Here is a 22807-nt window from a genome sequence, read left to right as displayed (position 1 = left end):
GAAACTTTTATGTTGTTTGAGATATAACATAGGAGTATGGAAGGTAAGAGGGTTTATATGGTAAACATCAGCAGAAAATATGTAGAATCATTCTTATATGCAATTCTACTTGATCTCTCATTTATGCAATTATAGAAACATATACTCAACCAATATTTCTCAGTATTATAGTTTCGCTACATTTTATATGAGGTCTCATACAACCTCAAAATTCAAGTTACGTCCCATAATCTTAAGTTGAATAAACCTAAAGGAAAAGAAGAACAAATATCTTTCCTAAAGCATTATCTAGGCAAAATGTGAGTTTCTTCAGAAGCTCAAGAAAAATTATATATATATAATATATATATTATATATATAATATATATATTATATATAATATATATATTATATATATATTATATATATAATATATATATAATATATATATTATATATAATATATATATTATATATATATTATATATATTATATATATATTATATATATATTATATATATAATATATATATTATATATATATATATATATTTCAGGATACAAGTGTATTAGAAATTTAAGAACCTAGATGTGATTTTGAAACGTATTGTAAAGTTCAAAAGGATTTGTTAAAATAACCAAGTGGAAAAGGGTATAGAAAAAAATGTAATTCAAAGTTGCTTCTGGATCTCTCCATTGGCTGAAAAACCTATGGTAAAGGCTAAAACTTAGCTCATATTAAATCTGCATTTTAAAAAAATATGAAGATTTAAAAACAGTAAGTAGAAATTCTTCATGGCTCTTTGTAAATTGTCTAACAATGTCTTTCAAATATTACCCACTGGTGATTATGCTTGGAAACAATAGTCAATTGTGGGCTAACAGCAGATTTTAAAAGCTGTAGGCAGAAGTCATCCTGGAAGTAAATGCTGAATAATTAGTTTCTGTGTATAATTCACAGAGACACTAATTATATGAAGATAATGACATAAAACTAATTATTTAAATTAGATATAAAGCCACAACTTTTCTTCCCCCTTATTTTCTTACATTGTCTATTAAACAATATAGTGAGAGATAATCCCAACATTCAAGATCTACCAATCTTCACAGCAAAGTGGTTTTCTTGCCTTTCTCTTATTATAATGCATCCATCCACAAAGACAATTTCTAGAAAGTACTCAAGTTTTCTTGGTTCTGTTCCTTTCACTTTGATTTTACCTTTCCTTAATTTGTTTACATCTTCACATTTTTAATAATCACAAACATATACTATCCCCAAATCCTCCCCGTTTTCCTCAGCAGGAAGTAATTATCTACTCACATCAATAATTCCAAAATGTTTATCGTTTGTATGCCACTTATTACATTATTTCTGTTAGGAATAATGTGTCTATTGTTGTATGACCTCTCCTACTAGATTTTAAGCTTCCTTAAGACGGTCAATCATCTTCTTTTTCACATTCACACTTAAAAGTGCATCTTTACATAGTATTCTTTTTAGTGTTTCCTGAATAAATATTCTGATCACAGACACAGATCATCCTCATGATTTTTACTGAATTCTAAAGATACGTGACAAAAATGGCAAGATGCTGTGATTAAGGTCAATGATTAATTATAATAAAAAAGCTTTCTAAGTCATCTTATTGCATAATTGTCAGCTTCCATCACTTTTTCTTTACCATTAGAACTCATGTCAAAGGATGACACTCTGGATTTCAGGGTTAATTATTCAGGAAGTCATCATAATTATCTACATATTTCTCCTGAAATGTGTGTTGACTATTGGCAGAATTTTGTGTGTTGTCAAAACAAATTGTGATAACTAAAATTTAATCAAAATTACTTTTCGAGAGCAAGTTTTTTCCTATAAATTTTCTTTCCCTTTTTAGTCTTTTAATAATTACACAATTATTAACACTGTATGTTTAGTGCTTTATTTTAATTATATATCAAAGGATTATAGTGTTTTGGCCAATGCATTAAGTTGACACAAATTTTCAAATAATATTTTTTATTGACTTAAAGTGCTATAGAAATCTTTTAAGAGATATGCATAACTCCATTTCCTAAATGGTAATGATAATTTTAATAATTTTCCAGAAGGGCAAAATTGTACCTTTTCTAGTTATGGAACAGTTTCTAAATATATTTATTATCAATAAGAATAGAGAAAAAAATTCCTTGCCCAGTATTTTATCTTTTTACACAAGTATTATATTATAATAAAATCACTTAAAGCCTAAAAACGATTTTAATATGATATAAAACTCATGTAAAAAGATAAAATGATGCCCTGTAAATGAGAAACTGTTTTTTAAATTATATTACTTAAGTGGTTTTGCTAGTACAATTAAATTTAAATAATATTAATCTATATTTTAATGTATCAGGTTATATATTTGATTTCCCAGTGTTATAAAGAAGTGTGTGTTTGTATATGCTATTTAATTTAAACCAAAATTTAAATTTGTGTCAGTCATCAATATCTTCTTTTCTATTTATCATCTACAGTATTTAGAATTTAAATCCGTAGCTCCATAAATACCTTTCATATAAAAATTATTTAGTTTCAAAAGACAGAACAATAGACTATATCTTATCCTGAATTAAAAGTCCTCTAGCATTACCTTTAATATACTTTAAAATTTATATAGATGTAGCTTCTATTTTATCATTGAAATTCTATTAAAATGCAATTGGAGCTAAGTTGCCTAAAGATGTGTATTGGCAGTCAACTTTAAATTTATATGTAGAAGTAGATACAGACTTACCAATTATTGTAATTAATAATACAAAGCAACTGATTTCAAAGTGTGACCCAAGAACTTCCTTAAGACGATCAATCTTAAGAACCTGTGGAGTCATCTAGACTCTCTGTTAGGGGTTCATACGACCAAAATTCTATTAGCAATTACAATTACGTACTTTTCCAGTATGTTGCTCATTGCAGTGATGGGGCAAAAACACTAATGGCTAAAACTGCTGATGCCTTAACAAGAATTAAGGTCATGACACTGAACCGTACTAGCTGTTATGGTATACTTCACCACCATGCACTATATCATGAGGAACATAGCAGTGAAAATTTAGAAAACATGTTGTATTACTGTAAAGTACCATAAGTCAAATATATTCTAATGAAGATTTACTTTAATGAGATTAAGTGATACAACTTTTTAACCAGAAATTTGCACTAATGTGTAAATGATATGCAATATATTAAAGGAATAGTCATAGATTTCTCGATTTCAAAAACATATATATATATATAGAGAGAGAGAGAGAGAGAGAGAGAGTGTGTCTTAAAAATCCTAAACACCACTGTGGCTAGGGAGGAATGCAAATGTTTATCAATTCCCCAAAGCATTTCCAAACAATACCAAACCAAACTAATGTCGAATAATAAAAAGATAAGAAGAATAGTAGAAAGATAATAATATTTTTTGAAAGTTTCAAAAGTTGCATTATTAGTGAGGTTTTGGCTACTTGACCCTGAGAAGTCAAATTAAATTAACAGGTAAAGGAAAGATTTTTAGTACACTTGATCACATAATGAGTACTAAATATTTATAAATGTATATTATTTCCAATAATAACAATGTATATTATTTATAAATGTACATTATTTTTTGAAAGGACATAATATGCCAGACATTAGGGTTAGAGCTTTACCTGAGTCATTTCAATTAGTGATTAAGGGACAGTTAATCACATGAATATCTTGAACTGTAAATTTATATTGAAGGCATTCAAGAAGAGAGGATAACCAATAGTACTAGTTTCATATTAAATAATAACAGATGAACTGAAAGTCTTTAAACTCTGTACTCACTGATCTAATTTGATTCTCATTCTTTTCAACATTTTTTAATATTGCCCAGTAATAATCTCAACTTCTAGCTCAGTTATTCCTTACAAATCTGCAGTGATGGCATTATCACTCCAACAAACTCTAAGCCATTTGTAAGACTGCAAAGCTAACAATATTATAAAGTTGTTGGTAATTAGGTTGATAGTCTGCTGCTGTGCTCAGAGCTAAGGATAAAGGATGGAGCAAAGGGAGTAGGATGTGCAAAAGGAGAAGGAATGTGTCTCTCTTGAAGAATTTATCATTCAAAAGATATTGGAGACATATGTCTGCATTTTGAATAAGCATGAGCAATTTCTAATAAAGCTGATTCTAAGGTAGAGTTAGAGTTTTGGATAAATGGACAATGTCTAAAAGAAACTTACAGTATATTCAGGAACAAATTTGTCAAAAATAAACCTGGAAATAATGTACATTTATAAATATTTAGTATGCATTATGTGATCAACTGTACTAAAAATCTTTCCTTTACATGTTAATTTAATTTGACTTCTCAGGGTCAACTAGCCAAAACCTCACTAATGCAACTTTTGAAGAAAAGGAAAAAAATGTGTATTGTGAAAATGTCAAAGGTTTGCAAGTAGAGTTCACCAAATAGCATAGAAAGAGTTTGCTTAATTCTATATTAACTAGAAATTTATAAAAGAGGCCTTTTTTTGAAACTGATTAATATGAAATAAAAACCACATTTCCATGCACAACTTATCTCCTACCATTTAATTAAAATTGAACAGATAAAAATAAGAAAGAGAATATTGTTTGAAATGTTAGCCCACTTAATAATGACAGAATCCTACTATAGTATAATATTTTCCCCAAAAATATCTATAAAGGACACAAAACATTTCAAAGGACACCATTTAAATTTTATACAGATGGAAAGAATAAAATACCCCTAAATACATTACTTTCTATAATAAAGTTGAATATTGTAAAGTTTGCTTACTAGAGGGAATGTGCTACATTAAAAGTGAAGTTATAAAAAGTAACTATTAGAATATAAGAAAAAAACAAATTATTAGACCTAAAACTTACAGTGTACACCAAAATACTGTATATATAAAATAAATTGATGGAATAATTATTAGTGAATATGAATTTAGGGTTAGAAATACATTTTAGAAACAGTCACAATTTCAAAAAAAATAGAAACAAAATGAAAAAGAGACTTTCAATTCAAATTACTGCTTAATTTAATAAATAAAATACAACAAATTAAAATGGAAATTAACAGAAATTAACAGAATATTAAAAATAGAAAAACAGAATATTAAAAATAATATTAAATTATAAAATATTAAATATAGTATGTAAAATAAAATAAAATTATTATTTAATAATATTAAAATTTGATAAAATATTAAAACTGAATTTTAAACATATAAAACAATATTAAAGCAGAATATTAAAACTAAAAACAGAAATTAACAAAATAAACTAAATTTATATAACAAAAATAATGATTTATCCTAATATGTAGAGTTTTTATAGAGTTTTATATTTCATGTGTTTTATAATTATTTATATTAGGAAACATTTGAAAGCTGATAAAAGCACACAAACAGGCAGGGTCACAAAAGAAAAGTAAAATGATAACATGTTCAAATTTATTTCTAATAAAAACTATAATTGGGAGGATAATTTTTCTAATTTGTTTTACAAGTTGTAATATATGTGCCAGAAACTACTAACTTCATTAATGTCTCTCTTACCTGGACATGTATCTAGACAAGATAGACAATTTTCTTTTCATAATAGAATGCAAATAATGTTTTCACATTTTTAGCATTCAACATCGTGTCTAAATATATTTTTCAATACGGTTGTTTTGTACATGCCCTTTATCAGATTAAGAACATATCCACTGATTTCTAGTTTGGTAACTTTTATTTTATTTTATTTACTTATTTATTTATTTATTTTGAGACGGAGTCTTGCTCTGTCACCCAGGCTGGAGTGCCATAGCACGATCTCGGCTCACTGCAACTTTCATCTCCCGGGTTCAAGCGATTCTCCAGCCTCAGCCTCGCTATTAGCTGGAATTACAGGCACCTGCCACCATGCCCTGCTAATTTTTGTATTGTTTTTAGTAGAGACGGGGTTTCACCATGCTGGTCAGGCTGATCTCGAACTCCTGGTCTCAGGTGATCCACCTGCTTTGGATTCCCAAAGTGCTGGGATTACAGATGTGAGCCACTGTGCCTGCCCAGTAACTTTTACTTTCATGAATTAAAGTTGAATTTTATAAAATGCTTTTTATGCATATAGAGAGACATAGATATAAGGTTTTTGAAATTTTATTGATACTGGGGATTATTAAATTAATTGATACGAATGTTCTTAAAAATTTGCATTATTTTAAAATAATCAACTTATGCTTAATGTTTTGGTATTTTATATTATGTATTTTATATTTTTAGCATTTCTTATAATATTGCATTTGAGGAAGCATTTGGTTTTCCTCCTAAGTAGGTATAGTCTTGCATTCCACAAACTTTGCTGCTTAAGACCTTTTTATCATTCAGTTCACATTGTTTACTAATTCCATTGTATTATTTCTTTAACCTATGTATTATTTATAAATGTATTTCAAATTTTAATATAGGGTGTTTTCAGGTTATCTGTGTTTTACTTTTTTTCTAGTTAAATACATCAACTTATGAAATGCATCGAGATGTGTTTATGATACAGTATATGAAAGATTTCTTAAAAATTATGTAGTGTGCTTGAAAAGAATAGGTTTTCTGTGCTTGGTGAGAGTTCTCTGTACTGACATTAAATAAAATTTGTTAACCATGTTTTCCAAATCTTGTATACTCTTACTTTTTTTAAAACTATTTGTTATCAAGTTACTAAGGAATGTGTTATAATGCCCTAGCATAATTTTTTTGTCTATTTTTTTCTAGTAGATTTTCCAGTGTTCACTTCCTATTTTTGAAGGTCATGTTTATAAAAAATGCTTAATAATTTAGAACTGTTGTTTCCTTCTTGATGAGTTAAAATTTTTATCGTAATGAAATGTTCCTCTCTATCTCCAGCGATACTTTTTGACTCAATGTTTACTTTGGTAATTAATATAGCTATACCATCTTTTTTCTTAATATTTTCAAACTATGTATTTTCCAAATATTATTTTTATACATTTAGTAGCCACTTATTTTAGATAAATAGTGGAATCATGTTTTTTAATGTTTATAATCCAGTTTAGCAATGCTAGGGTTTTAATTGGAACACTTAACAGAGATATATTTGATGTAATTAATATCTCACTTTTAAATCTACTGTATTATTCTGTAATTTTTCTGTGCTGCCTGTCCTATGTTATTTTTTTCCTCCTCACTTTTACATTCCTTTGTATTAGCTAGGTATTTATTATTATACCATGTTTTTTCTCTGTTACTTTGGAATTTATACATGATTTTATAATTCTTTTAATGTTACTCTAGACCAGATTACAGCATGCAGCTTTGACTTATGAATGTCTAATATTAATGGTACATTTACATCTCCCCAGACAACAAAATAATTTTAGAATACTTAACGGCATTCATTGACCATTTTTGACATGCATGCTATTTTTATTGTATTTTTCAATTTTTAAAATATATTTCAAAGTCCACAACACATTATTTTTATTTTTGTGTTGTCAATCTTTCTTTTAAGATTAACCCACAGATTTTACCTTTTACATTGCTCTTTATTTTATTTTCAATATTTCTTTATCAAAAATTATGCTCAGAGTTAAGTTGTAGCAATAGGGAGTGTATTTTCCTCTGGTTGAAAACACCTAGAAAATGAATAAAATATATAAAACAATCATTTTTAAGATTGGTCACTGATATGGTTAGGCTCTGTGTTCCCACCCAAATCTCATCCTGAAGCTCCCATAATTCTCATGTGTTGTGGGAGGGACCTGGTGGGAGATGATTGAATCATGGCGGTGGGTCTTTCCTGTGCTGTTCTCATGATAGCGAATGGGTCTCAAGAGATCTGATAATTTTAAAAATGGGAGTCTCCCTCCACAAGCTCTCTTCTCTGAGAGGCCTTACCAGCCATATGGAACTGTAAATACAATAAACCTCTTTCTTTTGTAAATTACTCAGTCGTGGGTATGTCTTTATCAGCAGAGTGAAAACGGACCAATACAGTCATCAGTCAATGAAGGACAGTGGTATCTGAAAAATTAGAAATTTAGCTTACTATCATGAAAGACTTTCTAGAATATGGGACAGAAGATAACCCAAGCAGAAAATTCTCAGAAAGGAATAACAGAGGAGAAGAGTTGCACGGAGAAAGCACTCTGGTGATCTGTATAAGGCCTTCTTAGGATATTTAGCAGAGTACTGATTAGAGTATGTGTATTAGTCCATTCTCATACTGTGATAAGAAAATACCTTTGACTAGGTAGTATATAAAGAAAAAAAAGATGTAATTGGCTCACAGTTCTGCATGGCTAGGAAGGCCTCAGGAAACTTACAATCATGGTGGAAAACACCTCTTTACAGTGCAGCAGGAGAGAGAATGAATGTCAACAGGCAAATGCCAGACAGAAACTGTCGGTTCCCATGAGAACTCACTATCATGAGAACAGCATAGGGAAAACTGTCCCCACGATTCAATTAGCTCCCACCAGGTCCCTCCCATGACACGTGGAGATTACGGGGATCACAATTCAAGATGAGATGTAGGTGGGGACACAGAGCCAAACCATATGTGCATGTGTGGGAGAAAATCACTTAGGCTGCAGAAAGAATCACAAAAATGCTTATAAAAAACAGTACATTAAGCTCAAACAGGGTCACAAATTGTATCTGAGGCCGTGTTTCCATCATTTTGACTGGAAAACCTTACAATTCGTAAGACATTAGTACTCAATGTATCAGCAAGATTTTGACTAGTAGTTAAGGATAATAAGTTCTCAACAAATATGACTTCAGTATAGCTTGAAAAATCTTAAAAGCAATAACATCATTGTTTCCAAGCAATTGAAATATATCCCAGAACAAAGCTCAAGAACATGTATAATAATACGTAAGTATCCAGCACCAACAAAGTAAGATTCACAATATTTGTCATTCAGTAAAAGATCATCAAGTATGCCAAAACCAGGAAACTACCACAAAGAATGGAAGAAAAATGAAAATGTATCATTCAAAACCAACCCAGAACTCAGTCAGTTCTGGGTTGGTTTTGATTGATTCTGCACAGATTAGGGTAAGCAGAAAAGACCATAAAAACAAATGGTATAATATTATTCTATTAGTTCAAAAAGCTAGGTATAAGATTTAATGAGTTTTGCCTTTATAGAAGGCAAAGAAATCTACAAATCAAATTTCTAGACGTGAAAACTACAATAGCTGCGATGAAAATTTTGCTAGAGAGGTTTTATGACAGATTGGGCATTGCAGAAGGAAAAATTAGTAAATGTGAAGATAAAGCCATAGAAACTATTTAAAATGAAACTAAAAGAGAAAAATGACACACAAAATAAATAAAATAGAGAATTAGCAAAAGCCTTAATATATGTATAATTGGAGTCAATCAAAAAGAAGGTAAAAAGAAAAATACTTGAATAAATTGTGGCCTATAGTATTTAATAAAAAGTCATTTTATATTTCACATTTCAGAAAACAGTACACACATATAAGATATTAGAACTTACTTAAATAATCTTACATTTATGATGACTATTATTTTTATTTTTAATTACTTGGTTAAGAGCATCATAACCATCTTAGTGCTTTGTGTCTTTAAATGTCTTTATTGGGTTCTGCTATTGAATCCTCATACTGCTTTAATTTCTGGGTGTCTGATAATTTCAATAAATTTTTACTGAGACAAAGTGAGTTATTTTATTTGGTCCCAACCTCAAAGTGTGTGTGTGTGTGTGTGTGTGTGTGTGTGTGTGCAGGTGTGTGTGTGTGTGTGAGCGTGTGTATGTGCATGTGTGTAGATTTTTTCTCTCTCAGATCTAAGTACTTACACCTAGAACCCTCTCTAAGGAAAAATTCACTTCCTTTTCTCTAGATTTGATATATGGAATCAGCAACAGGCCTCATTGGTCATTTTTTCTTCCTTTCTTTCTTCTTTTACATGCAGAGTGCCACTTGGCACATGTTATTTATATATTCCATTAAGTCTATGGTGCTCAAATCTGGCTGACCAGTAAATAGCATTTGGATTTTTGACAACTTGAATGCTTATCCTTATTTCAGACACATTAACTCCAACAGAAGTAGGAGGTATGGGGCCAAGGAATTTTCAGTTTAATAAGATTTCAATTTAAATCCTATGATCTGCCAGTTTTGACAGCAGGTTCTAAGCTAGTGGGACAAAATTAATTTTGAGAGAATCAACCTATCATATTTCAAAAGAGAATGTTGTAGGCAAATTTTTAATTACAGACCCTTGACTACTTAAGAAACAGAACAATTGATTGGACAATTTTTCAGATAAGGCATCTAGAAATAACATTTTAATACTGTCACGTAACCAGTATTACAACCCAGTAAAATTTATAAATTAGTTTGGCATATATCATGTCAAGTATAATAATTTAAACTATTTAAACTAGAAATAGAATAATTTTATCCTATAAATTACATTGATAGGTATTATTTTAAATACTGAGAAAGAAAAAGAAACAATCCATGAAGAAATGCTTGATCATATGAATTTTATAATTTATAATTTTCTTTATATATAACATTATGTGTTATTTGTTGATAGAAAATCTATATAATGTAGCATGCTGCATTATTTGTCTAAGAAACTATATTACTTCTATAGCTTAATCGACTAAAACAGAAAGAAAGATGCATTCATATGTACTGTATTAAAACCATGAAAATAGTTTTTATAAAAGTATTTTAGCATATTTTGACTTGTTTGGAGTGCCTTGTGAAATATTACTTTAACAAATCTACTCAACATTTTTTAACTTTCACTCTATCAATTGTGATCCCCTTAAAACTCTTGTCTTAAAATATCCTACTGTTAAGTATTTGTACCATCTTAGGTAACAATGGATTTAAAAACTTATTTGGTAGTGTTAAAAAAAAAAAAAAAAGGGGAAATGAATTTTTTTTTAATTATACTTTAAGTTTTAGGGTACATGTGCACATTGTACAGGTTAGTTACATATGTATACATGTGCCATGCTGGTGCGCTGCACCCACTAACTCGTCATCTAGCATTAGGTATATCTCCCAATGCTATCCCTCCCCCCTCCCCCCTCCCCACCACAGTCCCCAGAGTATGATATTCCCCTTCCTGTGTCCATGTGATCTCATTGTTCAATTCCCACCTATGAGTGAGAATATGCGGTGTTTGGTTTTTTGTTCTTGCGATAGTTTACTGAGAATGATGGTTTCCAATTTCATCCATGTCCCTACAAAGGATATGAACTCATCATTTTTTATGGCTGCATAGTATTCCATGGTGTATATGTGCCACATTTTCTTAATCCAGTCTATCATTGTTGGACATTTGGGTTGGTTCCAAGTCTTTGCTATTGTGAATAATGCCGCAAAATGAATTTTAATAATGAAAATTTTTTACTCCCAGCTAAATAGATGTATTAAACAATAATAATTTTATTTACATTGGAACCCCCAAATAAATCTTCAATATAGCTTATATTAAAAAGCAAAAATTTTGTACAAAGACATGAAAAGCCTGAAATTTCTAATTTTCAATAACTAAGAAGGAAAGGGGAGAGATTTATGCTGGCTTTATTTCTAAGATTAGTAGTGTTATGTAATTTTATGACTGAAATAATTCCCAAAGATTCTGGTCTGAAACTAATTGTATTTGCTTTCTCTCTCGCGCTCTCTCTCTCTCTCTCTACTTACCATCTATCTACATATTTAGTCAGCAGATGTATATTGACACTTTTTTGCGTAACTAGGAAGCATGGTATTTTGATGCATTGCTGCATGAAGTATAAATCAGTTTAAAACTGCTGAGAGATAATGTATCAAAAGTTTTGAGTATCTTTGATCCAAGAACACAGAATCGAATAGGTTACTCTAAGGAGATAAATAATGGATACGTACGAAGATTTAGCAAGAAGAATGTACACTGATGCATTATTGAAAATTAACAAGAAAACATAACACATTAAATAGTAGAAACTTGTCAGATGGCTTTATCCACAGTGACATAGGAACACAGAACTGCTTGACAACTGATTCTAAAGACTGTTTTTTCTTCATATTCTCACATTATAATGGAAGAGATGACATTGTTTTTCTAAGAACAAGGCGTGTGGTTAAATTTTAGCTCTGATAAGCATCTGATGGCTATTTTTAGTTTCTCCTGTTCTTGGGATCTTCATTTGTCCCATTAATTCCCTTTTTATTTTTCTCTACTCAGATATTGATACTGGATGACCCTTGTGGCACTTACTGGTTTGTCCCTATTTGTTTGCATGTTGTGTTTTGAAGAGATACATTGCAATCAAATTTATTGCAAATATTTTCCATTGGTGTTCTAAATATCTTTATATTCAGATTTGGGAAGATTCAGAATTACACTTCTGTCTACCACCATTTTCTAAGAATTCCTTTATGCATAATTTTAAACATGACAAAATGTGGCTTTCTTCTTGTTAAAGAATAATCATGACATGTCCTACAATAAATCTATAACTGAAACAATGGAAAACAGTTCATCACATACTCTGTACCTTAGTCAATAAAAAGATGAATTCCTTAAATGACTATCATAATGATTAATATCTAGGTATTTATCATAGATGCTCTTTCAAATGTTTGTTTATTTTTTGTTTTCATTTGTTCTGATTACTCTGGCACATAGTTTTCTTTTGAAATGAACTAATGCCTAGAATGTTTGTACCATAAAATTAATAAAAATTATATGTGTGAGAGGATGTAAAATTTTCCATTAAAACTGAACCAAGTGCTGGGGACAGACATTAAATAGCTATCTATAATGAGTGCACAGATTTGAGTTGATAACAACACAAATTTGCATTTATAATTTTGAGCCATATACTTCATTCTCAGGTTTTTAAAAAGAATATTACATCAGTCATTGTAATGCTAATAAATTGTAGATTACTGTTTAACTTCCTTTGTTTTACTCCAACCCTCAATCTCTCTAATGATACAGCAGTTTCAGCGAAGAACTGATAATAAGACCGAACTAAGTTTGTGGTATTCTATAGGTCAATTTTTAGTTTCAGAAATCACAAAGAATAGCAGAATAACAAGTACATCATATTAAATTATTAAGAAAATGGGGATATTATAATGTAAAGGCAATAAGAAGAAGATTAGGTAAAATTCTATTATAGTCCAGACTCTATCATTTTTAAGAAAATTTTTGTTAATGCCAAGTAATAACTGCTTTGCTTTTCCATTAGCTGGTTTTAATGATTATGACTAATGTCTTTCACTTTGTAACAAAACTGAAAGCTTAGTCGTCTTGAATTAACCTCCTTACTGCAGCATAGAACAAAGGACTACATTAACCTTACAGAATTTTATACAGGGCAATAACTTAATAAATGCTGTCTATATTTATAATGGAAGGGCAAAGACTCTCAGTTTGCTATATCTGCATTTTCAGATACTCTCCTTCCATTCTTTGTGGGCACATAAAAAATAGTGCTCATTTGAGTATATTAAAATACTTTTTTACTTCACAAACAAGGTAAGATAGAGAAAGGGGAGTTTCAAAGCCAAAACCTAAAAGTGAAGCCTTTAAAAACTATGTCCACTGGATTAGTCTCAGTAGAGAGACTACATCATTTCACATGCTCCCACAGAATATCCAGCTCTTCAAAGATTTTGATAAGGCTCCACATATATTTCCTTATTAATAGAGCTTGCCTTATATAGTACTTGCTCAACTGTTCTACTTTTTTGCTTCTTTCTCCAACCACCTCCCTTATGATTTTGTTCCATTTGGTACAATAGAAATAGTTACAACTCCTACTTCATAGCTCACATTTTTAAATGTGTTACACAATGTAAAACAGTTTGACAAACCTTATACATTTTATAAATGAAAGGCAATATAATGGCAACACTTCACCTCCATACAATATTGAATTTCTTCATATATACATTTTTGTATACATTAATATTTATTCCTATGAAGTATTCATTAGATAAAAAAGCTATTTGTATAGTTGGAAAATGTAGTGGAAAGTAATTAATGAATCTCATACATAATTAATGGCATATGCCATTGTGAACATCATCATGTTGAGATGGAGGTCACAATTAATGAATGAATTAAATGACAAGACAAATAATGAATACTGGCTCTTCGAAATTTAATGGGAATTTCACATAGATAATATTTTAGCTGCCTTGTTTATAGAGAATACCACTTATATAATAATACATCTTCTTTTACATAATTTTTTAATCCAGAATCTTTGAGAAGGGTTGCTGAATATGTCTGGACACATAAAGAATTGGCTGTATGAGTTAATATCTGTTTGTATCTTTAATGTATTATAATGGATATTTAAATGAATACTCAACTTGCAAAATCATTACAGGAATAAATTGTTCCCACTATTTTTAGCAGTTAGGAAAGTTCATTTGAAAGTTAATGTTGGTGACTGTCATAGGTGAAGTGCTAATAAATTATCCTCAGAAAGGGACATGACTTTCTTGGCTGTTTTACCTGAAGATTTTGTAAATGTGTGTTATTTGTCTAATGCCTATGAATATCATTAAAAAGTTCCAATATTAAAATTGCTTACTTAAGTCAATTGTTAGAAATTTAGAAAACATTTTTTAATTCTTAAATTTGAACGGTTCTCTCTTCATATGCTTTTGTACTATTAGCTATTTTCTTTAGCTATAATACTAACTAGTATTACTAAGCTAGAAGACTAATTACCATTTATTTTCATGTAGAGAGAAAAGCTTGACAAAGTTATAAAAACCTTTTTATAATTTTCAGCTTACGTGAGAGTCAAACTCAAGTTTGTTGACATTCAGGGTAGCTTAGTGTATATACCCATTTGTCAATTAAGTTGCTCATGAGACACTAGTTTCAAACATATATCTCAAAATTGAAAAGACCATAGTATCATAAATACAAATATTTATAGTATTTATTTTGTTCTTATGAGAGCAACTTTGGAAGAAAGCATTTGAAAGCCTCACTTTAGTCTCTCACTAAATTCTAGTGATATATTGAAATTTTTTCCTTCTTAATGTATTCATAAAAGTTATTTGCTTCTTCACAAACTACTCAGATGTTTTCTGACCTGTTATCACTTTCAATAATTAGGGTGATGCAAGGAGAAAATAAATTTCAACCATCATTAATCAACGGATTACTTTCTTTAAAAAATCAAAGTAAAAGGCATGTGTTTAAATTTAGCAATGACGTTAGGTACATTAAAGTTGTAACCATCCATAGTTCTATCCTTAATTGCATTTTTTTCATATAATGGTAAGCCGGTATAATATAATCCAATTATATGAGGCTTCTAAATTATATTTGAATTTAAAATATTTAAAAATGACAATTCAAAGATCTCAAAAACCATTTTATTCATGTTATAAAAGTGAACTAATCAGATAATCTAGTGTATATACCTAAGCAAATTATAACATTCATTCAACTCTGATAATATTGCAAGTATTGGTTTTTGCTTCAAACCTTTATGGGAACATTCAAAACTAATAAATATAGAAGGCTTATCATTTTTTTTTCCAGTGAACTGTGATAATCCTATAAAATAAGAGGTAATTCTGGCACATTTAAATTATTCATTAATGTAGAACTTTCTAGTGTTATAATTTTCATTATTACATTTTCTCACAATGATTATAAGTGTTCCACCTGTCATGTCAAATATTTATTGCTGCTTGCAGACAAACAAAAACTATCTTCAAATAAAGGATGTTTCCATAGACACAACCTCTTTAATTACAGCTATTAAAAATACCACATATTAGATTTGTAAATAATTTGTTTTGGATCCTGATGATTCATATACTGACTGCGTGACATTGAGGTCATCACTAAACTTTCACCTGAACCTCAGTTCCATCATATACAAATTTGGCAAAAAAATATCAAGCAAGAGAGAATGGAGACAAAATTTATTTGGTGTTTATCCTAGAGTGTGTTCTTCATAACCTTTGTATTTTAGAATAGCTGTCAATGTACTGTCTAGTAAGTTTCCATATATGGGCCCCTGGGTATTGCTATTATTAATATTCTACATTAATATGGTACATTTATTTAAATTTAAATTAGTGAAGCATTATTAACATATTATTAATTAAAGTCTATATTTTATTTAGAATTTTTTATTTTTTACCTCACCTCTTTTCTGTTCCAGGATGCTTTCCGGGATTCCACATTATATTCAGACATCATGTCTTCCAAGACTGTGACAGTTTCTCAGATTTTCCTTGGTTATCATGACCTCAACAATTTGGAAGGATACGGCTAGGGCATTTTGCAGAATAACTGATTGGGTCATGGTTTCTTAACGATTAGACTGGAGTTAAGTGTTGTGGGAAAGATCACAGAGGTGTCATTCTCATCATGTCATATCAAAGGCATATATGCTATCAGTATGATTTATCACTGTTGATGTTAACCTTGATCACCTGATTGAGGCAATATTTGTACAGTGTCTTCACTATGAATTTACTTTCTCCCTTCACTCTCCACACTGTGCTCATTCGAAGGCAGTCACCTTGCTAATCCACATTTAAGAAGTAGAGTTACATTCTACCTTTTTGAGAGGACCATATTTAAATTTTATTTGGAATTCTTCTGCAATGATCCATATGTACTGGATTAGAGTTGGAGACAATATGAATTCATGTATAGGAAGATTTTTGAGTATTTTCTTCATTTGTTTGTTTGATCATATACTTATAGTAGTATGGACTTAGGAATATTTATGTTATAGTTTTGGCTCTAATTCAAAACTACATTATTTGTGTTTTTGCTCAAACTGTTTCCCTTGGCTATTGAGAGTGCTTTCAGTTGACATGAAAAAGAACATGACTTGTTCTTTTGACATTCTTCCATAGACTTCGTTTTGCTTTTTAGCACGTCCTTGCCTTCTGGCACTTCAAGATGCTCCAGGCTCATCTTGCATATTCCCAGCCCCAGCCTTAGAACCAGCAATTTCCATTTTATTCAAGGAGTTTTGGTTCCTTTTATCAGAGTATAGTATAAGGCAATGGACGCCAATGAGATATGTATGTGCATACTAAGCTGTGTAAATACACGTATATACATGCTTGCATATGTATCCATCTGTATTCATATTAAGCTAGCAATGAGTTCAAGCTGGTGTCTCTGACTTTAATTTCATACTACATAGATCATTTTACATTTCCTCTTTTGTTTCTTTGTAATCACCCACACTGACAGTGAGACCTAGTCTCCCAGCATCTGCCATCCATTTACTTAATAGTTTAATTCCAGTATACAGGAATATTTGGTTCACATTGTCAACCATATCGCTCCTGTTGAGAACTTTGCCAACTAGAATATAGTTCTTATGTACAGTTCCTTTAGTCTTTTAGCCTTACAGTCTCCACTAATTTCCCGTTACTTAGGTCAGCAGTTTTTCCCTTAACAACATTCAGTGAGATTATTACATTTGTAATACAATTAGATTAGTTTGTCATAGTTTACTTTCCATTCTGGCATTCCTTGACATCTGAAATGATTTTTAAAATTTGCATACATTAAGGTTCAATCTTTACACTATAAAGTTATATGGGTTCTGACAAATGCAGTGTTATGTATCTGCAACTATAGTACCACACAGAATAGTTAACTGCTTTTAAAAATCCTTTGTTCTTCACCTATTTAACCCTCCACACTACTAAACCCTTTTCAAATACTAATCTGTTTACCATCCCTATAATTTTTAATTTTCCACAATGTCAAATAGATAAAATACTACAATATATAGCCTTTTCAGACTAGCTTATTTGACTTAGTAATTTGTGATCTTCATTTATACCATTATAGCTTTGCCCTGGTATTGATTGATGAAAAATTTTTGTTTAGTTTCGTCTTTTGTTTTAGATTTCCTTTTTAAATTATATTTTGGGCATATACTTTTTGCTTTGAAACTCACCAACCTGAATCATTTGTTTAGCCCCCTCCTCTTCTCCTTATTGCATAGAAAAATATCTAACTCCATAGCTAATGGCAGTTTTGTTCTTTATTTCACATTGAGAATACGTTAGTTGTTTAAAAAAGTATTTGCATAATTTTTCTTGCTTACTTTATAGTGTTCTTTGCTAATATTTATTTCCCCTTTCATTTCTATTTTTCTTTCATTTTAGATTATTCATTTTCTTTTATAGTTAATATTAATCCTTTCTCCTCTGTTACATCTTTTGTGTTTCTTTCAAAATTATGTTTTAACTATCTGGCTTACCATTCTTCTACCTAGTTTTCTCTATCTCTGAGTTTACTTGCCCACCCTTCTCCCATAACACACATTCTCGTAATTATTAAATTATTTGGCATCTTGATTATAAATATTCAAAATGGTTAATATAAGAAGAACTTAACAAAAGAATTATTTTCAAATGTGGGCAAGGAATAAAAAGAAGGAGTTGCTACTAGAATCAAAGAAGATAACTGCAGGAAAAAGGCTGCTTAATAGCAACGATGTGATTAAGTAGATAGACTACACAGTCCTTTGGACACCCACAGCGGAGAGTGAGGAGAATATAGAATATAGCCTCCTTCTCTTACTGCCCTCTGATCTTCTGCCAGGGCTTTCTACTGGCCAAAAATAACTGGAAAACAGAGTGAATATGAATCTACACACGTTGTACACACAGAACAAATGTCAGGTGCAAGAAGGATGCAGAGGATGTAGAGTTGATTCATCCAGCACAGTATTTTATGAAAATGCTTTTCTCTATTTTATTTCAACAATGTGAAATTTTACACACACACACACACACACACTCATAAACACACGTTTCTATCTACCTATTTATCTTATCTACTTATCTACCTACCTACCTACCTACCTGCCTGCCTATCTGTCTCCTCTTTGTAACAGTACAAAGGATGGATATATGAGGTTAGTGGTATCTTTGCAGCTTTAAAATTACATCACAAATTCTTCAGGACACATCTCTCTTTCTCAGGAGCCTTAAGGGTTTGTTTCTCCCGTATTCTCCTTCATCCTGATAATTACCTCCTAACTCATTTTCGATCTTAATAGACCACCAGAAAAAGAGTAAAGCAATTATGATTTGCCAGATGAAGGCTGATATGCTGGCTTTCATCTTATCAATTAAGTGATCACCTCTTTATTCAACTTTTTTTCCTACTGTTTAAATATGAAAATATGTGGATTAGTCACAGCAACTTACCAAACTCTTTATCTTGCTCTCTCCTCTTCCATTCAAACACATGGCAAATACAGCAAACCTAGATGTTGCTAATCTTGGGAAAAGCAGAGGTCTTCTCCCTTGCATTTCCTTTCTTTCTCTTTTTCTCTTTTCTATGACAGCAGAGTTTGAAAAAAAATCTCATCTGGAGAAGGCATGACATAAATGGCCTTTTGCTATACTCTAATCTAGGTATAGAGGAGGGGGAAATGCATTTCTCCTGTTTTCTTTCTCTTTAAAATTATTTTTATTTGAAATAATGTCCATTTGTTTCTACTAATATAGACATTTCCAAGGCTTGAGTTTAAATATTGAAAATGAGGAAAAGGTAAAACAATGTTAGTCTTAATGTATGGTTATAGGGAGAGGAAGACAAGAAAAATATAAGTATTCAGGCAAGTTTGCATGTCCTAATCTAATAATGCTATCACAAGTCTCCTTTCCTATGTGTCATTTTTAACAATGGACCACATAGATGAATGATACTCCTTGTTGCACTAAAAGTTCTTGAACAATAAAATATTTTCTACTTTGATCACTTGTTTATCTCTTTGAGAATTATCAGAACTAATTGCTTCTACCTTAAATAAAAATTAAGGTATAATAATTGTATGTAGCATTTACCCATTTACACGTAGAGTTCTGTGAGTTTTGAAGAAACATGTAATCTTACACACCACCGCAATGCAGATAAAAAAACTATTGCCAAATCCTCCCCAATGCCCCTTTGCTTCTGTCTAGTCAAATCACTCTCACCTGTAGCTCCTAGCAACTATTGATTTGCTTCCTGACCCTACAATTTTGCCTTTGTATGAATGTCATATAAATGAAATAGAATATGTTGCCATTTGAGTTCACCTTATTTCATATCTTATTTTAAACTTATATATATCATTACATATATCAATAGATTGATTTTCTTAATTGCCAATAAATACTCCATTCTACAGCGTAACATAGTAGGTTCATTCTCCACTTAAATAATATTTGGGTTATTTCCAGTTTTTGAGGTTATTAACATAGTCAATATCAATATCCACATGCAGGATTTTGTGTGAAAATAGGTTTTAGTTTTTCCAAATGAAGTAGAATCATGGAATTGAAGCTCATTGTATGAAACACATAACCACCTGCTCTGTATCAGTCAGCACTTCATAGTGCCATTAAAAAATTCTGCCATTATAATAAATTTTTATAGCATTCATTGTGGTTTCATTTTTCATTTTTCTAATGTCTAATGATTTTGAAAACATTTTCAGTTGCCTGTTTGCTATCTGTACAATTTATTTGGTAAAGTGTCTTTGGAAATTATCTTTGAGTTAGGAGAATTATTAATATATTATTGATGAGAGTCATTTGGCAGATACGTGATCTGCAAATACATTTTTCTTCAATATTATGGTATGTCTTTTTATTCTACTACTAATATCCTCTGTGAAATAAAAGTTTTATATTTAGATGAAGTCCAAATTATAATTTGCTTTCTTTTATAGGTCATGTTTTGTGACATAATTTTGAGAAGACCTCAGCTTTTCCCAAGATTAACAGGTGTCTAGTTATGCTGTATTTGCCATGTGTCTGAATGGAAAAGGAGAGAGCAAGAGAAAGAGTTTGATAAGTTGATGTGACTAATCCACATATTTTCATATTCAAACAGTAGAAAAAAAGGAGAATAAAGAAGTGACAGAGATGCTCTCCCAAGTTTCCCCTGGAAGTTTTATGGTTTTACATCTAAATCGGTGTACCATTATGATTTTGAATAAGAGTAGTCAGAACAGACAAACCTATCCTCCTAGATCTTAGAGGGAAATCATCTCATCTTCTCTCATTAAGTCTGATGTTAGCTTGAGGTTTTTATAGATGCCCTTTATCAGGCTAAAAGTAATCAAGCTTTTTATTTCATAGTGTGCTAAGAATTTTTATCATGAATAGTTGTAGAATTTTACCAAGGTCTTCTAATGCATTAATGGATACTACCATATGGTTTCATTTTTTAGTCTTTTGATATGATGAATTTAGTTACTTAAATACATTTTTCATAAAACCAATTTTTAAATTTTATCAACTTTCTCTTATTTTTCCATTCTCAAGTTCACTAATTCTTTACCTTTTAAAATTATTCTCTTTCTTTTGCTCCTTTGAGGTTTAATTTGTTCTTATCTTACCAGGTTAAGAAGAAAATTTAGATATTTGATTTTGGACCTTCATTTTTAGCATCAGTATTTAATATTCTAAATTTTTATATTATTAGTGTTCCAGCTTGTATTTTTTATTTCATTGTTAATATTTTCAATTATTTTTATGATGTCCTTTTTGTCCCATGGGCTATCTAGAGATACGTTATTTAATTTATAAGTATTTGTAGATTCTCCATGTATCATTCTGTTATTAATGTCTAGAATAATTATATTATCATCACATGAAAGATTAGATATAATTTTAATATTTAAAAATTTATTAACATTTCTTGTACGACCCTAAATGATATTTGTCTTTGTGAATATTTCATGTGGACTTGAAAAAAATTGTATTTTGTGCCTGTTGATTGTAATCTATAGTGTTGCTCATATTTTCTATAATCTTGGTGATTTCCAGTTCTATTTGCTTTTGCTTCATGTACTTTGAAGCTCTCTTGTTTGATGAACATTTATTTTGTATTGTTATGTCTTCTTGGAGATGTGCCCATTTTTCATGTGTAAATTGCTTCATTATTTCTGATAATAATCCATGTTGAAGTCCACTTTGATGTTATTAAAGGTACTCCAGCTTCCTTTTGAATCACATTTGCACGACATATCCTTTCATTCTTTTTGCATTTAAAGTATTTATTCTTTATATTTGAAGTGAATTATTATAGCTGGGTTTTGCTTTTTTACACAGTTTAAAATGTTTATCTAGTTAATATGGTTAGACCATTAAGAGTCAATGCAACTTTTGATATAAATGGAATACAATTTATCATACTGCTAATGTTTTCTACTTCTTACCTCTGTTCTTTATTTCCTCATTATTGCCCTTTTCTAGAATTTTTTAAAAATTATTATTATACTTTAAGTTTTAGGGTATATGTGCACAATGTGCAGGTTAGTTACATATGTATACATGTGCCATGCTGGTGTGCTGCACCCATTAACTCGTCATTTAGCATTAGGTATATCTCCTAATGCTATCCCTCCCCCCCACCCCACAACAGTCCCCAGAGTGTGATGTTCCCCTTCCTGTGTCCATGTGTTCTCATTGTTCAATTTCCACCTATGAGTGAGAATACGCGGTGTTTGGTTTTCTGTTCTTGCGATAGTTTACTGAGAATGATGATTTCCAATTTCATCCATGTCCCTACAAAGGACATGAACTCATCATTTTTTATGGCTGCATAGTATTCCATGGTGTATATGTGCCACATTTTCTTAATCCAGTCTATCATTGTTGGACATTTCGGTTGTTTCCAAGTCTTTGCTATTTTGAATAGTGCTGCAATAAACATACGTGTGCATGTGTCTTTATAGCAGCATGATTTATAGTCCTTTGGGTATATACCCAGTAATGGGATGGCTGGGTCAAATG

This window comes from Pan paniscus, chromosome 13, assembly GCF_029289425.2.
Source record: "Pan paniscus chromosome 13, NHGRI_mPanPan1-v2.0_pri, whole genome shotgun sequence".
NCBI lineage: Eukaryota > Metazoa > Chordata > Mammalia > Primates > Hominidae > Pan > Pan paniscus.
The sequence above is the reverse complement of the archived record's forward strand: the minus strand, read 5'-3'. Positions refer to the sequence as shown.